A 13148-nucleotide genomic window follows, 5' to 3' on the forward strand; every position below is an offset into this window, starting at 1 on the left:
CACACACACACACACACACACACACACACACACACACACACACAGGAGCACTCAAATACTCAAATACGCATATACACATCTCTCACCCTAAAGAGACTATAACATAGTTTATTCTGGAGACAAATTTGAATGACCCTATCCTGGGAGCACATATTTAGGTTACTCAGTATTCCTTGTGTCCAGTGCGAAGCAGTTTCATGAAATTCTATAATTTATAAAATGAAGAAAGTCATAAATCAAAGCAATCTTAAAATACATTGGTAGATACATTAGCGACATGCTTACAGAATAATGAGAGAAGTTTTCTATAGGCTCAATGTGCTGTCTGATGACATTCTTCACTTTGTGGTTGGTGAAAGCTAGTATTCTTCAAGTTTACAGGTTCTAGGTTTTTCATTTACTAGTATAATAGATTAGTTCTGTCACAGAGGGGACAAAAGAAAGCTAGTATTAGAAATTAGGCACTCACCCAGCTGGCCATCAGACACTCAGTACCAGCAACTCATCTGCATCACCACCAGTCACCAGCCCCTTAAAAGGTCCCTGCCACTCTGAGTTGGCCTTTCGCTCACCGCCACGCTCCCCCCATACACAATAAACCACTTGGTGAGATCTGTTGCACAGTGTAATCACTTTACAGCACACCTCGCCTCCAACCCCCCAGGTTCGCTGCCTCTAAATTCTAACATCTAGCCTGTGGACCTGTAATATTACAACTCCAAACCAGTGAAGTTGTAAGTAGTCAATTAGTCTTTGCAAAACAACTTCTTTTATTAATTCTCACCAACATTTTATAGCTTACTGACAAACTAGATGACCTTGGAAGACAAAGGTGAAAAAGCCTCACCTTTAATTATTTGGCCACATTAATATATACAAGAATGAGTTCTGAACACCCAGAAGGTTAGTGTGTAACTAATGTGTAACATTTAGGTAGTGCCAGGGCAAAAACTGAACACTTTAAATAAACTTTGACTTGACATATAGTTTGGAAGAGATTTGACATTATTGTATTTGGACCTTTGACTTTGGAAATTTCACTATTATTTACATTATATCTAATGTCCTCCATTCCTCCATGTGACTTGCTCAAACTTTCATAGCTTAATTAATCTTTTTAGCTTTTTTTTTTCTTTTATGCAAAACCATTTATACACCTTAATCTTTAGTAGTAATCACTAGTCACAGTGGTGAGGAATCTTACTGGTTTGAATAAATGGAAGTAGCAGAAAGGAAAAAGCACAAATACATGATAAAATATCATTGAATTGATGTTTACAACATCCAACAGAAGAATGTAGCTAGAAAAGCTCTGGTAAAAATAAAACTCTGGAGGGGCTTATGGGGGGATACAAAATGAATAAAGTGTAATTAATTTAAAAATTTAAAAAAAAGTATCTTTAAAGGTATGACACCAGCGTGTCCTTTTCCTGTGCCTGTCAATGGAACAAACTGAAAAGTAAAAATAATAACAAGGCTATCCAGGACTCAGTGTAGCAAAAATAATGGAGCAAAGAAATCTCAGAAAGAAGAAAAATATGCCATCTTGGTTAGAGAACAACAGTCTTCGAGATGCCAGAACATACCTCAAGACCTTTCATAGTGTTCAGGATGATTTCTCTTTGTTGCCAGCTGTGGTAGCTCTCCTGTAGCAGCTACCTGTCAAGTACCTGGACATCTGCCTTTCAAGTTCTAGCTGTGTCTGTGCCTCCCCAAGTTCTCCTTCAGCTCCTAAACATTCAGATGAGCTTTTCAAGGCTATTCATTTCACAGTGTGGCTTTGATAGCTGACTGGTGTTAGAGGCTCATTTCTGGGAAGACAATTAAGTTCCCTCTTGAAACCAAGAATGTATCATGAAAAATAATGTCAAAATTGAAACAAAGCAAGCAAACAACAAAAGTCTTACCACAGAGGTCTACTATTATTTTCTTGGACAAAGTTAAAGAAGTGTTGACCTTATTACTTGGCAATGGAAGCCTTGCTGGAGAGCGTTCAAGGTCTGCCATTTCCATGGTCCCATTAGAAATGTAGGAAGGTAAAAACCAAAGGTGGAAAAATTAGGAGAAGAGGAGTGGGGCATGTAGTTGAATGTCTGTGACATGGGCAAGACTAGGGACAGTAATCACTTGAGGACTCAATTTTATTGATTTTTTTATGGTTGCTGTCAGTTTTGTTCATGCCGTGTGATTTCCTCAAGCATGATGGTGATGAAGTCACATGGTGGTCACCATCTTGCCGATGTCACTAACCAAGATGGATGTTAAGTCACATGGCTATTTCTGTCTTGGTGTGATCAACAACATAACTGGTTTTTGTTTCTTTCTTTCTTTCTTATGGTAAGCACAGCTTGGTGATAAAATGAGCTCATCTATTAGCAGGACATGAGTCCCTGTGAGGTCCATGAATTTCAAAGATTAAATGTGAACTCATACCTTCTCTTTTAATGAAATACCATACACATTAATAGAAATACAGGTCAGGAATTGGCCTCAGATTTGTGGGCTTAACATAGCAAATCAAAGAAACGAAGAAGGGATTCGATTGTCCCAAACCAGGAAAGATATATCCATATATTCTACAACACAAATTTTTTCTTGTAAATGGAAGGTGATATCATCTCGCTCTCGTTTTGACCTCCACTCATCTCCCATGTACAAGCTGTTGCTGGGGAAGGAATCATGAAGAGGTCAGGAGGCTTGACAGATTGTCTCCAGTACAATAGATGACATTGTTGCCTGGGAAGTACATGGAGAAGGTGAGCTTTTTGTTCTACTTGAGCATGGTACTGGCTGAGATTAGACAAATCTGTTTCCCTCCCTCTTGGCTGGAATTGAACAATTTTAGAAAACAACATGTTAAAATAATCCACATTTTAAATCATGGCAGCCTTTTCTGTCAGACGCAGCCAGAAAAGCAACTGTCCAGGCAGTCACATGACATAAGGCATTAAGATATAACCACATCAAGACATTGTCTGTTTTCCCTTCCCCAGGACTAATCAAAAATATCTCGGGTTCTATCAGGAAACCTTGCTGGAGAAGATATTCATTTCTTAGTCAGAGAAGGGAGTCATTGAAAGGAAGTGGGGAGCATTTGGGCTGGCCAGAGGAGTTAGTTGCTGCCCTGTCTAGGGAAATCTGTTTCTTTCCTTTACTTTTTATGGTACTGGTTAGGCCTGAATATTTCCCATTCCAGTTGTTAGAGTCCAACTCCTCATTCATAAAAAGGTGGGGGTTTTTTAATGTAAATTTCGAGTCCCTTAAAATTCTTTCAAGGAACAACTTCACTCATTCACTCTCAGAATGTCCTGACCACCAAAGAGTCCTGTGCTGTTCACTCAATTACCTACACTGGTCTGTGCATACAGCTCACTGGTTACAATCATACTTTCTTACCTTCCCTACATTGCTGAGAAAACCTTTTGTATCCTGAGAATATAACCCACTCAAAACAGTATAGTTAATGTGACACTAGGAGGTACCATAATATATAATATAGCAAAGGATAGGTTTCTAACAAGGCATGGGATTTGAACTTTCTCCTGGATCAATTTGAAATACAGGGTGGACCCATAACTGTTAGAAAAAAAAAATATCAGTTTTGCACAAAAGAACACACACACAAAGGGAAAGTGCCTCCTCATAGCAGCCTCTTTTTGCAAAAATATTTGTGCAAAATATTGGATTCCAAAATCCAAACTGGGATAGTACGCACATATGGCCAAGAAAGCTTTTGTCCCTGACATATGTGGCAACTGTGTCTCATTCCTCTAATTGGAGTTCAACTTCCCCATCTGACAGGACTATCTCCAACATGGGGAAGAGAAGAAATTCTGGGAATATGGGTCTGTGTACTTTCCGCAAACTGCTATGTTGTTCTAATTTACTCAAGAATAAAATTTTTTTTCTAGTTTTTTTTATTTTTTTTTAATCTTTTATTTTTTTTATTAATTACACTTTATTCATTTTGTATCCCCCCATAAGCCCCTCCCTCCTCCCCTGCTGATCCCACCCTCCCTCCCCTTTCTGCATGCATGCCACTCCCCAAGTCCACTGATAGGGGAGGTCCTCCTCTCCTTCTTTCTGATCTTAGTCTATCAGTTCTCATCAAAAGTGGCTGCATTGTCCTCTAATTTTAACAATTAAGGTTTTACTGACAAGTTTTCAGTCATACATATATGACAAACAGGGCATCAAGCTAACCTTTGCATTCTTCTAAGGGAATTCATGTATTCTCTCAGCCTCGTGGACATGGTAGAGCAGTGACGTTAACTCTTAGACACACATGCACAGTGATCCGTAGTCTAAACAACCTCAACACAGCACAGGAGAGGCAATGTAAGCCCAAAGAGCTTTTTTTTTTTTTTTTTTTTTTTTTTTTTTTTTTTTTGATAGGCATTCCCTTGAAAGGCCCTTTTAAATAGTAAGGAATTCCATGTGCTACAGTCTTAAGACCACCTATCCTTTGCTTAAGAGGTCTCCAAAAAGAAGAAGTCATATGCCAATACCAAAGTTCACACTGAAATCTTCAACGGTGCCATGAAAATCTTGCCTCCACCCACTCCTGCAATGTCAAATCGCATGCAGAAAACTCTCTCAAACTCCAGAACAAAGTTCATCAGTAGTGTGCAAACTAATGTCCTTTAGATCCACTCACATTTGATATTCTTATACCTCCCTCTCTAAGTCACTCACTTATCTAGTTTCTTGTTTCTCTTTCTCTCTTCACCTTCAGTTCTGATGTATAATCAGTTATGGAGTGTTCTATAAATTCTGTTGCTTCCAAACCCTTCATTTTCTTCCTCACAGCTGTGGCTCTGACTTAATAGCAGACTTTTCAGTAGTTATGAAAATAGCATCCTAACTGGGTCACCACTTTTCCAGTTTCTCTGAATTTCAGTCTGTCCCAAAACACTTACAAGTTCCTCGACTTGGAGCCCCCTGCCTTGCATCCTGGGTACAGCGGGCCTGACACCCTGGATATATAAGCCTTTAAGGCAGAACTGGAGAAGGCTGAGTGTGTCTCCCTGCAGTGTGTGTGTCACATGACAGAGAAATTTTACTGTTCTGTTTCTAGATGGTTCTAGATAGGTGGTTCTCAGCCTTCCCAGTGCTGTGAGCCTTTAATACAGTTCTTCATGTTGTGGTGATTCCCAACTACAAAATTATGTAATTGCTACTTCATAGCTGTAGTTCTGTCATTGTTATGAACTGTAATGCAAATACCTGATATGCAGGATATCTTACATGCAACCCCCAAAGGGGTCATGACCCACAGGTTGAGAACCAGTGATGCTTCTAGCTAGATATTTCTATCCTTGTGAGCTTTTCTTTCTAGCAAACCTGGCTTGAAACGTGATCATTAACTGCAAAACTCCTGGGTCCAAAATCAAAATACAATGACAGTAAACCTACAAACAATAATAATTTCAATCCCAATTGGCCATATGACAACTACTTTAACAATCAGCAACTCTTGGCTCATCTAATATTAAAAACAACAATACTTAATGATTTCTATTTCCACTTTAAAAGCAAAACAAACAAACAAACAAACAAACAAAAAACCCCACTGCTGTTGGACTTGGCAGCATTGTGTGCAGTGTTCTCTTCAGCACCTTTTTATCGAAGTTCTTTGTTTGTTTTTCTTGTTTTGTGTTCTTTCAATATTTTTTGTAGCTCAATATAATGTGCTAAGATCCTCCTTTTACTCCCTTTCCACTGCTGCTCATTTTCTTTTCCTCAACTATCCCTCTAATCCCCTTCTTACATCCATCCTAAGTGTGTGTGAGCACACACGGATCTTGCCAGGTGTTCTCTTCAGGTACTGATCAACTTCTGTCTGTAGAGCTATGTGTAGGGCTGGGATTCCTCTTTAACATGCAAATTCATTGTCAGACATGTCTTCTTTTCACGAGCTCCAGAGAGAGTGAATGGTTTGCACAGGCTAACTAATCACAAGCTTGCAGTGCATACCATGAATCTTCCTACCATTGTAGAGCTACTGGTGCCATCTCTTTGGGTAGTTCATTTATCCAATGTAGCTGTGATGATGACTCCACTAGAGTCATCCTTAGAGTTTTGAATTTTTATGTCCTAGGTTAGCAATGTGTGTTAAACCCTTTTTCTTGTTTGTGGGCTATGGCAGCAAACCACATCTCTATTAGCCAAAAGGTTCTGAATAGAAACAAGCAGCTTTCATAGATTAGTTATATTAAGTGTGTCTTCAAACGGAAATGAAAATATCAGCCATATTTTCATTTCACAGTGGGTTATCTCCCAAGAGTTATCATCACCCAACAGACAAAGGCAAGCAGATCTCTGAGTTCAAGGCCAGCCTGGTACAGCACAAGTTTCAGGTAAAAAAAAAAAAAAAAACGAGGTCCAGGTGTGGTAGCACATGCCTTTAATCCCAGTACTCAGAAGACAGAGGCATGCAGATTGCTGATTTCTGTCAGTTCTATTCAGGCAGTTTGGTTGAGAGTGAATAGAAAGGCAGTGCAGTGGAGTTGAGTTCATGGCAATTCAGTTTGTGGGATTCAGAAGCAGTTTTTACTGGCAGAGTTTTGCAGAGACAGGTGACAAAGAAAACAAGCAAGACACAGATAAAGACAGAGAGTAAACCAGGAAATAAGAAGGAGCCAGATGAATACAATAGATTTCTAGAGTTAGTTTGGGGCTAAGCAGAACAATTCAGTCACAAGCTGAGTGAAGCCAGTTTGAATCAATCAGCTTGGAAAGGAATTTGAGACAGAACAGCTGATTCTAACCAGCCAGCTTAGTTCAGAAAGACCTAGAAAAAGTGAGCTTATTCAACAGTAAGTCTCAGAGTCTAAAAGCATTTTAAGCCTTGATTAGATTCTATGGGGGTTAGAAGCCTCTAGGGGTGGGCCTAGGTTAGCAGACAGAGTCTGTAAGCCTTCAAGACAGTTACCTCAGGCAAATACTTTGTGTGTGTGTGTGTGTGTGTGTGTGTGTGTGTATGTGTATGTGTATGTGTATGTGTATGTGTGTGTATGTGTATGTGTGTGTGTTTTATTTCTTTTCTTTTTTAATTTTTTTATTAACTACAATTTATTTACTTTGAGGCAGTAAGCCTCCAAGATGACAATTACCTCAAGCAAATAAAAGTTACTTTTCCAGGGCTCCATGAAGACAAGTTAGAGCTGAATGCTCCAAAGTCACTCTCTGTACCTTGTCTAATTGTGTGCTTCTGTGTTAATTATCACCTTATGCAAGAAGAAGATTCTCTGATAAGGGTTACTGATATATGAATTTAGCAATATATTATTACAAGTCATTTTATTGCTATGTTACATTAGTTGAATAACAATAGAAGGTTTTTCTCTAAGACCCATGACCTATCTAATGTCAGGTTCTTGAATACTCTATAGTGTCAGATATAGATTACATTTCATAGAGTAGACATGAAATACAATTAAGGTGCTCGGTTACTTCCATAATATTTGTGACACTATTATACCAGTGTATCTTGCAGATAGTTCACAGTTGGACATAGCCAGGCTTGTATCTGTGTAAAACTGATGATTATTTTTCTTCATCAGCATCATGCAATATATCTTCTAGCACCTTGAATGTTAGTAAGAGTAAAGCTTCTAGTTAGGCACCAGGTTAATGTTTCCATGTTCAATGGAAAATGGTAGCTTCACTACTAGGTCCTTACCAATACACTGTGAAGAGTAATCAATAGGTTTGGCTGTTGTATATGATGTTTGGGGAAGGGAGTCTCTGGAACCCCTTTGGCCAAGGATTCAAAAATATGTGATCCACATACTGGCACTAGAAGTTTTATTTGATGCATAGCATGCTTAGTAGGAACACCGTTTCCCTCTTTATATGGTGACTCCATTCAAACACCTTTCATATGTACATTACTAGGAGTAGTAAATTGAATAATGTCTCCTAACCTTTACAACCTATGTCTTTGCTGTCCTTAGAGGAATGAATTTCCTATATAATCTAGAATTTAAATGACACAATTCAAGATTATTGACTGAATATATATGCATAGAAAATGGTGTATTTGGAGATAGAAATGATAGGCAAAGGCACAAGAAAGAAGATGAAAAGTTACAGGTAGTAAGCAGTTGGAGCTGTATAGTCAAAAGGCAAGGATAGCTGGGGTTACATAAGAGAGGAGATTCGTCCCTCGGATCTAGAGAGGGAGTACAGCTCTCTGCTCTCCAATGCTGAGGAGAATAAATCTACAATTTAAGCCACCACATTGTGTTGCAGAGGAAACAGATTGGGGAAGCTTCAGAGCATAAAGACTAATTTAATGCTCAATATTGGCAGGCATTTTAATTCTGGTTTATGATATTGCATATATGATAGTACCTCTAGAGAGGTGTTTGTGACTTTGTTATTTTTCCTGCCAAGGTGACACAATCTACACTCAGGGTTTAAAGTTCCTTGTGGCCCCTAAGTATTCTTTCCATTCTTTGGGTAGAATAAGATATACATCTGAGTATAGGATAAGTTTCATGTATGACATTGTCAATGGGACATGACAATCAATCAGTCAGTCAATCAGAAGAGGGTCATTGGAGGATGCTGGGCAGGTTAATTTCCCTCTTCATCCCCTTTTTGAGCTTCTTTGTAATGTGGGTATAGTCCTGTGGAGCATTACCTATGTGATTGACATAGACCCTGACATAGTCATCTTTGCTTTTGCTCTCTTAGCTTTTCTTTTTAACCACATTTACAACGAACCATGATTTGAGCCTTCCAAGGTGAGAGCACCTTAATACTGGTTTAAAGTTCCAAATTCCACAGTAACTTGTTTCCATGATAGTCTGTGGATCTCCTGCTTACAACCAAGCACACGCAGAAGACAGCCGGCCTAGTCTTTTGGAATTAGTTCTTAACACTTGCTTAGCTTCTTCACTTCCTTGTTTAATACAATCATTTCTGCCAACTTATGGATCAGTAACTTTGGACATTGAATGCAATCGTATATAGAGTTCAACGTCTTCATCTGCTTTGTACAGTCTAAAAGCATTTAGCTTTCTCAACTATGTACCTAATTTTAAAATTTTATTTTCCTAATTTTGCTTAGAATTTGGCTAATTTTTACCTGATATTGAATTGTTAGATTCTTCTATTTTTCGCTCAGAACGTACTGTTCTTAGCAGAGTAGCATAGACTTCATAGATTCATGTTTAAATTCTAACTTCCTGATGAGTTTTATTGCTTTGACATATAACAAACTTGTGAGGGCACAGTTCTATAATTGCCATAAATTATATCTGGAGTGATGCAAGAAATGAATTAAGAATGTCATAAATATGTAGTAAATAACTAATAATTAGCTATATGTGACTTATGATTCTGATGTCCCCAAGAAATAATCAGAAACCAGGTATGTTGGTACACATCTCTGAGTATGGTAGAAGTGTCAGGTGTTCATAGTCAGCCAAACATCATCTTGAGTGAGGTAACCCTGAAGCAGAAGACATACATGGTATATCCTCACTCGTAAGTGGATATTAGCCACATAATACAGGATAAACATACTAAAATCTATATAAACATACTGAAATCTAAAGAAGCTAAACAACAAGGAAGACCCAAGGGAAGATGCTCAATACTCATTCAGAAGGGCAAATGCAATAGACATCCGAACCAGGAGAAGACAGGGAATAAGACAGGAGTCTACCATAGACTTCCTCTGAATGACCCTACTGGTTAAGGTATCGAAGCAGAGGCTGAGGCTCATAGCCAAACTTGTGGCAAAGTGCAGGGAATCTTATGAAAGAAGAGGGTGATAGAAAGACCTGGAGGGGACAGAAGCTCCACAAGGAGACCAACAGGGCGAGGAAAACTGAGCCCTGGGTCCCTGAAGAGAATGATACCACACCCCAGGACAATGCATGGAGAGGGCCTAAAATCCCAGTTCAGATGTAGCTCATAGACTCAGTCTCCAAGTGAGGTTCCTAGTAAGGAGAGCAGGGACTTTCTCTGGCATGAACTCAGTGGCAGTCTTTCTGATCACCTCCCCCTGGGTGATGCAGCCTTGCCAAGCCACAGAGGAAGATAATGCAACCAGTTCTGATGAGACCTGTTAGGCTAGGGTCAGATAGAAGGGGAAGAGGACCTCCCCTATCAGTCGACTAGGAGAGGGGCATAGGGGGAGAAGAGCAAGGGAGGATGGGTTTGGGAGGAGATGAGGGAGGGGGCCACAGCCAGGATATAAATTGAATAAATTGTAATAAATGATAATTATATAAAAAGAAAAGAAAGAAAGAAAAAAAGAGAAAAGTAAAAAAAAAAAAATCAAGTAGTTTTCACTAAGTAATTGGCTGTTTGGTAAAAGTAGGACTAAACTTACTGTTAGTTTAATCCAGAAGTGTAATTGCCAATATACATTTTTTTATGCCTGCCATTTATTCAGTTCTTATCCAAATGAGGTAATTACCATTATTCTTTTCAGTTGGGAATGATATGCCTGAGATGTGGCTTGAATGTATCTTCCAAAAGTTAATGTACTAAAATGCAATCACCATTATGAGGTACTAGAGGAAGAAAAATGAATCCAACTCCGGTGCTTAAAAGGTGGGGCTTTGAGAAGTTGATTAAGATTAGACAAGGTCATCAGAGCAAAGTGACCTGATTAAATGTGGGGACAGAATCTCCACATGAGCTCTACGTATCACCTGCCCTATGATGTGCTCTGTGTTGAATGCCTGCACAGTTAAAACTTCCATTACCGCATCTGGATCCTTAAACCTCCAGAAATTTGAAAAAAAAATAAAGCCCTTTCCTTTATGAAAGTGCTCAACTTTGTACATACGCTGGTTTGAATGAGAAACAACCCCTATAGATGCAGAGATTTGAACACTTAGTCCCCAGCTGGTGGTGCTGCTTGGGTAGGTGACATCCTTGGTGGAGAATGTATGCCATCACCATCACCTTAGCAAGCTTTGAGAGCTTATGGTTTCACCCACTTCCAGTTATTTCTCTACTTCCTGCTTGTGGTTGACAATGGTAGTTCTCAGGTTCCTGATCCAGGAACATGCTGCCATGTCTCCCTCATCAGCAAGGACTCTAGGCCTCTGGGACATTAAGCTAAAACAAATGTCTTTGTCCACAGCTTCCTTTTTTTTTTTTCCCACAGCTTGCTTTTGATCATGGTATTTTATCACAACAACGAAAAGTATGAAATGCAATGTATTTCATTATAATAATGCCAAACAAACTAAAGTAAGACTATTTAGATATTGTAAAAAACAAACAAAGAAAAAAGGTCGATGACAACAGATATCTTAACTGGTGCCAGGGAATAAAGCCAAAACTATTCTGGAGAGATCAATAAAAGAATAGAATTCAGAATTATGAGTATTTTATTCGAGATTCAATAAAAGAGACATTTGCATGAGAGAAGTATAGCCAATGTTTATCCAGTACTTTCAAGAGACTTTGTTTGTAAGTATAGTATTTACTCAAATGTTGAATCTTAAAATCTGCTATAAGAGGAGCACTGAAATAGCTAACAGAAATTTAACCCCAAAGAGCATATAAATCTTTACTCTAGAGGAGTTCTGGTTCAATTTTAGCTTATGTCAGCTGCTGAGTTGTGTTAATGCCATTTGTACTCTGGCCGGTCCCGACGTTTTCCTCTCTGGCTTCCATTTGGAGATTGCCTCTGCTCTTTCATCTCTATTGTAGTCCCATTACCCAGCAGAGTGCTCTGCCACACTGTATGTTTATTTGGCTCCAAATATAAAGTGTGTCGTATGAATGCCAGAAAGATTATAACTGTATTTTATTAGTTGCAATAACATTTTATCTTTTACCATTATAACTACTAAAATAAAAAGTGAAAGGGAATGGGAAATGAATATGTGAATGCCTATCAATGGATAGAGCTTTGCTTTCACCTTTTATGGTGAAAGCTTTATTAATTACACATTATAAAATCTAAGCATCAGTGTTAGTCTGCTCTGGTCACCCAGACATTTTTCTTGCTTCATTTGTTTTGAGATACTCAATTGAAATACCCATTTTACTTTATAACAAATATGAAAAACTTATTCTCATATAATTACTTTTTCTCTTCATTTATCTTCTATAAATGACTAGATAAATGATAATAAATCAGCCTTTTATCTTTATCCATTCCAACACATTGAATATTTCCATTATAGGCACTTCATATAAACACGTGGTCTGAGATAGAAATTAGCTAAATTAAGTTTAAAATGGTGCTGAAATGATGCCTTGTGCCTATTGGACAACTACTTGGACAACTGTAGCAGGAAGACAGCAAGTTCAAGGCTAATCAAGGGTATGGCAAGATACTATCTCAAAGATAGTTATGCATTTAATGTACAAAATCTTCCATTTGCAATGTACCAAACCACTTTTTCTTAAGTAGATTTTATCTGTGGGAGTGGCTCGTGATACCTGAATGTTATATATATAAGAATAAGAAAGTCACTGAATACTGATATTATTGAATCATTTTAACAAGTATTTTTTGTTATTGTCATGGATAGTACGCAGAAAAGTAAATTACTCAGTTTTGGTTAAACAGAAATAATCTGGTTAGATACATTAAAATTTTAATTCATATAAAATTCATTCAGTTAGGTTCTATATAAGAAGTTAAAAATTACCATCTGTTCTAACAACAAGAAAAAAACTGAAAAAAATATAGAAGTGAGGTTCAGATTTATTAAGAAAAATGTTGTACAAGGGAAGTAACTGCTTCCTCAGCATGTAACAGGATAAGAAAACAAAACAGGAGCGAAGAGGTGCAACCACAGTGAGAGACTGCTTGGGCTGGTTGTTGACGGATTAAAACTGCAAGTTGTCCCATCACAGGTGCCTACATTTTATAGTAACTGAAGAGAAACCTGACTGATTTCAGCAAGCTCTGGAATAGTGGGAAGCCAGTATTTCAAATATGCTGGGATATCATGTTCTTAGTAAGCTCCATTCTCAGCAGTTAACTAGAGTTTAACCTGAGAGGCTTTTCCTAGATCAGCACTAACCAATGAGAATAGAGACACCCAACTGGAGCCATGCTTGCCTCCTCAGTAGGAAAAGAAAGAAAGAAAGAAAGAAAGAAAGAAAGAAGGAAGGAAGGAAGGAAGGAAGGAAGGAAGGAAGGAAGGAAGGAAGGA

Source organism: Psammomys obesus, unplaced genomic scaffold, assembly GCF_907164565.1.
Source record: "Psammomys obesus unplaced genomic scaffold, mPsaObe1.curated_primary_1811, whole genome shotgun sequence".
Lineage (NCBI taxonomy): Eukaryota > Metazoa > Chordata > Mammalia > Rodentia > Muridae > Psammomys > Psammomys obesus.